The sequence below is a fragment of the Dipteris shenzhenensis genome, chromosome 4 (genome assembly GCF_047967505.1).
Source record: "Dipteris shenzhenensis isolate YYH24624 ecotype China chromosome 4, Dip_SZ_1.0, whole genome shotgun sequence".
NCBI lineage: Eukaryota > Viridiplantae > Streptophyta > Polypodiopsida > Gleicheniales > Dipteridaceae > Dipteris > Dipteris shenzhenensis.
In genome coordinates this window covers 50987847-50996569 of record NC_141599.1, presented here as the reverse complement: position 1 = coordinate 50996569, position 8723 = coordinate 50987847, and positions in this window count along the sequence as shown.

Sequence of the window (8723 nt, the reverse complement as noted above, 5' to 3'; positions counted from 1 at the left end):
TTGAAATGTCGTGTCCATAGAGTGTTGATGTTGAAGTCCAATGTCCTTTGGGAACTTATTGGCTGTAGCTGAAGGCATATGGAGCTTGGCGTAAGTTGAGGCAGATGAGATCAAAGTTTGGCGCAATGGTTGAAGAAGACCCATCATATGGTCATGGCGGCCTACAAGTGTCCACATAACTTGCAACATACGCTAGGTGTTCATTGAGACTTGAACCTAGTACCTCCCAGGAGAGGCAAAGCTTTTCTCAAGGACAAGCTTAAGGATGGATACATAATTACGCAAAACTCAATGTTACATACCGAGTTACAAATGCTGTTTTGGGTATATTCTCTATCCTAACGTATACTTGATGTTATTTTGATCTTAATCCTATTTACATGAGTAGATTAACGGGCTTTAGGAGCAAAATATCTGTACAATGGCTTGCATCATCATGCTCATGAGCTAAATGTTCAGGTGAATCCTTGAAGAAAACTTCTTAGATTTGTGCTATATGTTTTGAAATCTAGGGCATCTTTGTACCCTTGACTTTTCATCTGTATGCCATATATCTTGTACTTTCCCTTTGTCAACAACAATGCATACTTGTTTGTACTTGGACTTTTGGACAATTTCAATTTCTTATCTAATGATTGGTTCAAGAAATTATCAATTGAACATCCATTACTATTACTCCATGTACTTTTATATTTTTTGCTTTTCTAGAATCACTTTGAGCTTCATTTAGGTTGCTTAGATTGATTGAAATGGAGCTTCGATGATTTTACTAGCTCATTTTTTCAATTGCGAGCTATATGTGCTTCTTGTAATGATGGCCTTTTCAAGACGGCATATGTGTAGAGAAATGGTTGTGCTTGAGTACCATTTAGTGGTTGTACAAAAGACAAGCCTTAACATTCTTTTCTTCTTTGATGACATCGTTGTCAATGGACACAAGTAGGCTACTTAATACAAGAATGGATAGTGGTGTCTATTGTATGCTAACACTTTCTATGTTTCACTTTGTGAAATTTAGATCAAGTAGCAATATTTTCTTTCTTTGAGGTTGCAATATTTTCTATTGGATGTCGTCTTTCATTGATATTGTTGTACCTTTGGACACTAACCTTGGCTACAAGTCTTATGCGTTTTTAACTTTGAGCATGTAGTAGGGTGGTGGGGGGGGGGGGGCAAGGAGGGTTTGTCTTGTGGTAGTGCATTGTCTCTTCATGTTACGACTATCAAAATAGATGGTATATGTAGCACATTGGTGGTCCCTGTTCACGCTTTTGCTTTGTGGTATTTGTAAGCTCTTATATATGTTCACAGAATAAATAATAGTATTATTGATTGCATATTGGTTTGTTTGATTCTTGTTTATTAGTGTCTTTCTTGGGAATGGGTTTTGAAATTCATACCTTGATTGAAGCTTGAGTATATGCAGCACATTGGTTGTCCGTCTTGTATGTTTTTGCGCTGTGGTATTTGTAAGCTCTTATACATGTTCACGGAATAAATAATAGAATTATTGATTGCATATCGGGTGTTCGATTCTTGGTTATTAGTGTCGTTCTTAGGAATGGGTTTTGAAATTCATACCTTGATTGAAGCTCGAGTATTTATTGGTAATGGGAATATGTCCGCATTCTTCTTGAACCACTCCTCTATAGATGTTGGTCTATTTAGTGACTAACCTTCCCAAATAGTGAGTCATCCATTATCTTTGTCATGGCCATATGTAGCCTTTAACTCAATCGTTTGAGTTAAGTCTTTGGTAACCTCTTTTGTCTATTTTGAAATTTTCTAGATGATGAACTTTACTTACCATAGAGGGAGGGGAGGTCGATACCCTTGTGAAATGCAGTTTATACTTTTTCATGGTATTGATATGTGGGTGGGTGCGTTAACTATATGAAAATTTCATCCTTTTTGGATTGATATGCCTAGTTATATGTCACTATCCATTCTAGCACAACTAGTGGTCTTATATGATCTTGTAGACATTTTTCTTGAACTACATAATTAGCTACATGATGAAGTTGATTTAGAGTAATTTGTTTTCAATGTGTTATGTAGGATCTCTATAAGAGATGTTGAGCTTATCTTGTTTGTTGTTGCCATGTAGGGCTGGCAAATATCTACTTACGTGATTTTTAGAACCCTAGGACAAAAGAAAACGTTTGAGAATGTTAGGCATAAGTTTAGAAAACTATGAAAGTAATAAGACAAATAGTATTGTAAACCTAGAAAGCTCAAGTAAACATGTATAAGAGTAATTATCTAAACACCTCAAGTCGTGGCCTAAGTTTATAAAAAGAGAAATAAAAGCTCATAATGATAAAGTTGCTTGAGAACTTTCAAAATAGATAAAATCTATACCAAAACGTTACTTGGAAAAAAAGTCACGTACAACTATATCCACAAAAGGCTCAACATGGAATCTATAGATTATCAAGTATGTATCTACTGACATGGGTTAGACATAGAAGATTGATGAGAGGATCATGCAAGAAAGCACCTAATCCCAAAGCACATAATCAGCTACATGATGAAATAGATTGAGTAATTTGTTTTTTATGTATTATCTAGGATCTTTATAAGGGAAGATGAACTTACCTTGTTTGTTGCTGCATGTTGGGATTGCAATGTCTACTCACATGATTTTTAGAACCCTAGGACAAAAGAAAACGTTTGAGCATGTTAGGCATATGTTTAGAAAACTATGAAAGTAATAAGACATGAATTAGACACGCAGTATTGTGAAATTAGAAAACATTATCAAATAGGCCTGCAGTTTATGAAATAAGTAAACCAAATTATAGGATGTTTTGAAATAAACTAAAAATTGTAAATACATTATCTTATTATGCTTGAGGTAAACATGGATGTGAGTAATTATCTAAATGCCTAAAGTTGTGGCCTAAGCTCACAAACAGAGAAATAGGAAGGCCATAATGATGAAGTTTCTTGAGAATGTTCAAAATGAATAAGATCTATACCAAAACAATTACTTGGAAATAAAGTCACATATAACCGTATCCACAAAAAGGTTCAACATGGAATCTACAAATTACAAAGTAGGTATAGGAAAGGATCATGCAAGAAAGCAATAAAGATATAATCTTTCTCATGCATTAAAAAATCCCAACCAACACTTGCCAATAACATTGCATATTAGTGAGAGAACTCTCAAAATGACATACGAAGCGGGCATGGAAACGAACTATCAAGTTAAGGACCAATCGAGTGAGGAAGATCTGTGAGATGGTTGCAACTCATCGATTTCACTAATCAAGAATCTAAACATAATAGGGTTGCTCCATGATGCATAGAACCAACAGATCTGACCATCGATCTAAAGATGTACAAAGACATATACTGCTAGATGAAGCACACACACACACACACACACATGGGCCAATAGTTGTTGGATGTCTTTGTTTTTTGTGATGTCCAAGGACTATATTGCATATGGATAACTTTCACGATTTGTAACTTCTACATTGCTCCATCAAATTAGACAAACTTAGTCTCTAAACTAATCTACACATTTTGAACTTTAGTTTGAGATCAAAATATTACACAATTGCATTTTCAATTAGATAATTCAGCTATTGCAAATGCTATCATGCCTATGAAGCATGTATCTTAATATCCAAATATTTTAAAGACATTAAATAATTGTTATAAATATATATTGAAGCAAATGTTCATTTGACAGTGCTATTGCTGAGATTCCCACAAATGAAAACAAGCAATCAATTGAGAATCTTTACTATGGTTTAGGAAGTGCCCAATACTACACTGCAATGGTATGCATACATGTGAGGTCATGCTCAATGATTTTTTCTTATTTGGTTGGAAAGCCAAACTTTTTGGAAACTTGCATTGCACAATTATGGAGCTACTACATGGTGGTCTTAAAGCTTTTATATTTGGTGATATTTGTAGGTTGATTCACCCATTGATGGATGCACTAGAAAATACTCAATTCATATATGTGTAATGCTATTTGAATAGATCTTACATTATTTATAATTTTGCATTGGTTCCTTTTCTAGTCACTACCTTGCAATGAGGCCCATGAGCATGTCAAATTTGGTTCCATGTTTTAATCCACATCATCAAACTAGCTAGCCCATTTGATTTATTCAGCCATTTTGGGCTTCTTTGCACTCACGTGTGGGGCACAATTTGGCGACATGTACAACCTGGAGGCGGCAAAATATGACCATCATTTTTCTCAACATTTGGCATCTCCTGCTTTTCCATTCAAAACTTTGCTTCTCCCACATCGGTAAATCCCAAATAAAGTACACACCCATATCCTATTGTGTCATCTATAGGCTGTGACCTGTGCAAAACATTCTCCACCATGCTCTGATAATATGATTCTCTTGGCATTCGTGCCCTGTCCCTTTTAGAAAATTATTTCCTTCTATTTTTTTTCGGGCAAAAAAGTGAATATATTAATCTTAGTAAGATTTGTACATCATCGAAGTCTATCTTCTTATTGTTCATCTCCGTCCAACAGATGGCTTACAACATAGCCAAACTTTCATAAAGGGAACACAAAAATATATGCATATAGAAGTCCAAGAAGATCCTTCAGGTCCTCCTATAAGTCCTCCTATAAATGCAAGAGGGGACCTAAAAAAGAAAAGCTTTTTGCAGCCTCTTCACTGACATCTGTACCCTAAGAGGTGATACCAGCAACATTCTAAGAAGGTACTCCCTATAGAGGGTCAAGAGAAACCTCCTGTTGCTGAGACAAGGCACCATGGGTTTGTGGCACAACCTCTGGAGAAGGGAACTCAGTAGTAGAATCTGTAGTAGATTTTCTTTAAGCAGCTGAATGCTCAGCTTCATTATGAGATGGAGGCTTCTTGTGAAGGTACTATGGCATTTTTGTCATGCTTTTCCACCAAGGTACACCTACTTTTATGTTCAACCAAACCTGCACTCAGCCTAGTGTGTTCAAGATTATAAGCACTTATATGAAATTCCAACCTCCTTTTTTCTTGTCCCACTTCCACATCATTAAATTGAAAATTGTTTCTAGAGATCCAGAAAAACCGTAAAGCATGTGACCTTATTGGAAACCAAAGCTCCTGCTTGGTTTTGTATGCATCTCCTAATAAAATGGCCTTCCAATTGACTGGCTCTCTACATTCAAACTGAATGAACTTCCATATCTTTCTAGCATGTGGGCAAGCAACAAACAAGTGGAAAATATCTTCAAAAACACCAGGGCATCTCTTGGATTTACCATCCCCCTTCCCTATTCTGAGTCTTCTTACATTGGTCCATAAGCTTTGTGCAAAATGAGCCAAGCTAGGCAAGATATCCTTTCAAGGACATGCTTTATCCAAAGTTTGCCAAACCTTTCATACCATTTTCCCCTACTGTCCTGAAAATACCATATGGTATTTAGAGTTTTGAAGAGCTCATCCATGTCAATAGGTGTGGGTATAAGGAGAATAGTAAAGCTTCCTATCCAAGTAAACTCCCTGTTAAAAATTAACATATTACCACCTTTCCACTTGATGTCCCTGCCAAAGCTCCAACCTACTTAATATCAGTGTCTGACTTTGATTACTTAAAGCAACTCTCTTCTAATCTCCTAACAGAACTTCCACCTTAAATATTCCTTGCTCCATAGTTGACCCGAAGTTTGCAACCCTTTCTTGGAAAGAGTACTCGCTAGAGAAAATTGTTCCTCAATGAGTTGAGCATTTTTGAAGATTTGTAGATGGCTGAGACCCATATAGAATCATAAGCCATAAAGGACACTTTGCCAAAGAATTGTAAAAAAGACTTTATCTCCTCAAAGGCCTTCCATATAGATTGCCAAAGGGAACTACCTTTAACTTTACAAGGTTCAGGATTGTAGTCAGTAGATAGTAAAGGATAATTCTTCCATTTGGGGGCCCTAATTGGCTTGATTTGCTTCATGTTTCTCATCAAAAGTTGAGCCCCATCTTGATAACCCAAGTTATAGAGAGTTTTCTAGCTACAGTAGCTATATCAGCGACCCCTAAACCTTCTCCTTTCTTAGGCTTAGTGCAATAATACCACCTTACCTTAAAATTTTGGAGCTACCTCCCCACATAAAAGATCTATAGACTCTAATGAATATATCTAGACCAGATTTGGAGGGTGCCCAACAAGATTTTAAAAAAATGGAAATATGATAAATGCAATGGTTGAGCACCAACCTCCTTCCTGCAAGATTAGCCTGAAATCCTCTCCACTTGTCAATCTTCTTCTAAAATTTGTCCATGAACTAGTCCCAACTTTTCTTAATGGATATTTCATGGATATTCCCAACAACGCCCTTGTTGATCCTGTGACACCCCAAAATTTTCAAAAAATTATGTTCCTTTCCATTGAGAGTATCATATCATGTTTTGGTATGGTTAATTCTAGATCTAGATGCTTTGCAGAAGGTGTCTAAACAATGCATTACGCATCTAACATCCTACTCTATGTTTCTAGGGGTAAGGGTTTATGTCATCTGGAAATTGATAAGACACTAGCTACTTACCAGACATTAGCTCAATTCCTCTCAGATTACCTTCCTACATCCGAATTGTAAGAAGCAACCCAAGAGAATCAATAGCAATTGCAAAGTGAAGGGGGGCAAGAGGACCACCTTGTCTCATTGACCTCTTCAAAGGAAAAGGGGCCTTATAGAGCCCTCCGTGGGGATGAGCTTAATAATTCCTCCATTAACATGAGAGGGGAGGGTTTCATTGGTTAAGATAAACAAGTAAGGCCCAACAATGTCCCAAAAGACTTTGTAAAATTCAATAGGTAGACCATCCTCTCCTAGAGTTTTCCATTTGCCATAATTGTAATAGATCCCTTTAGCTCTTCAAGAGATACAGGCTTCTCTAGATATACCATGTCAATCTCTCAACAACTTTATCTCTTACTACTTGGCATAACTCTCTGGCCCTCTGAACTTCTTTATCTAGAATCATTGTTGAAGAGAGGAGTTTTCGAAAATGACTGTGTATCAAATTAATATTTTCCTATGTGGAGCAGACCAAAGTGTTATAAGCATTTTTCAACAGTGAAATGTCCTCATTGATCCTCTTCCTTTCTGATAAGCGTGAAGGTTCACTTGGTTGGCTTGTCAATCTTGCGTGCCCACCAATCTTTGCAGTAGATCTTGGTGTCATTTAGTCTTATTTGTTCATGTTTTCTAAGCTCTTTTTATAGTAGTTAGCAAGTCACCTTGGGCATCCAAATCTCCTAATCCAGTCTGCTATTCTAACCTCTTAATCTTGATCTAGATATTGTCCATGAGCAAATATGGAGAGAGGAGAGGAGAAGAGTGGAGATGAGGAGAGAGGGCACAGCTAAAGAGCACACCACAAATGACTAATTGTACACTAGATTTAGTTGAAAATGTGGAATATATACAAACCCCTTTAGGGTTAGGGTCAAGGCATCTAAACCTTTTCTTTATACCACTCTATGTGTTAGTGCTATGCAAAATATTGAACACATGATGTTGAGATGGTTTCTCAACACCTTCCCTGAAGATCAACATCATGAAGTAGGCCTTCCCTCAAGATGATGATTCCAGGGAATCGAAACATTCCATCACACCCCTTTAATGGGAATGTCCTTCCTCTACGTCAAACCAAGAGCTTGCTGGTGCTTCTCGAAAAGCTCTTTGCCAAGTGGTTTAGTAAAGATGTCTGCAACATTCTCTTTGCTGTCACAATGCTACAGGGTGATGTCACCAAGTAACACTCTTTCTCTAATGAAGTGCTCTTTGACATACTGGATTCTTGGCCAACGCTTGAGTCAATTGATTATGATTCATCAAAGTAATCTATTTCAAAAAATAGTCTTCTGAGCCATATAGCCTCACAAAGTATATCACAGTATATTGTTGTTGGCTTTGATTCATCAAAGTAATCTATTTTAGACAATAGTCTTCTAAGCCATATAGCCTCACATGCACCTATTGTGAGTGGCCTATATTCTGCTTCAGTAAAAGACAAAGAAACCGTTAGCTATTTGTTTGAAAACCATGATATAGCACCTTGACCAAGGAAAAATGTATATCCTTGTGTGGATCTCCTAGTCTCATGATCTTTGGCATAGTCATTGTCACAGTATCCATGCAACCTTGGATGACATCCTCTGTATTCTATTCCAAACTGTCTTGTACCTCTGATGTATCTCAAGAGTTTTTCGACTACATTCCAGTGATACTATTTTGGATTAGCCATAAATTGTGCAAGTGAACTTTTTACATAACAAATATCTAGCCGTGTGATAGTCAGATATAAAAGAGATCGGATAAGTCGCTGATAGTATGTCATTGACTGCAGGCTTGTCTAGATCTTTAGTAAGTTTCAAACTCTGTTCCATGGGAGTGGCTGGAATCTTGCAATCTACCATATAAAACTTCTTTAGGAGATTGTCAATATATTTATTGCTGTGCAAATCCTTTTGCAACTAGTCTGGTTTTGTACCTTTCAATGCTTCCATATGGATTGTACTTCACTTTGTAAACCCATTTGTTTGCTATGGCATTCTTTCCTGGTGGAAGATCGCATAGTTGCCAATTTTTGTTTTTATACACAGCTTCCATTTTTCATTCATAGCAGTTTGCCATTTTGGCTTGTCAACTTCGTCTTCAAAGTACACTGGCTCTTTTGTAGCCATGATTGTAGTCATAAGAACATAATTGATAGTTTCAACTTGATTTGCTTTGC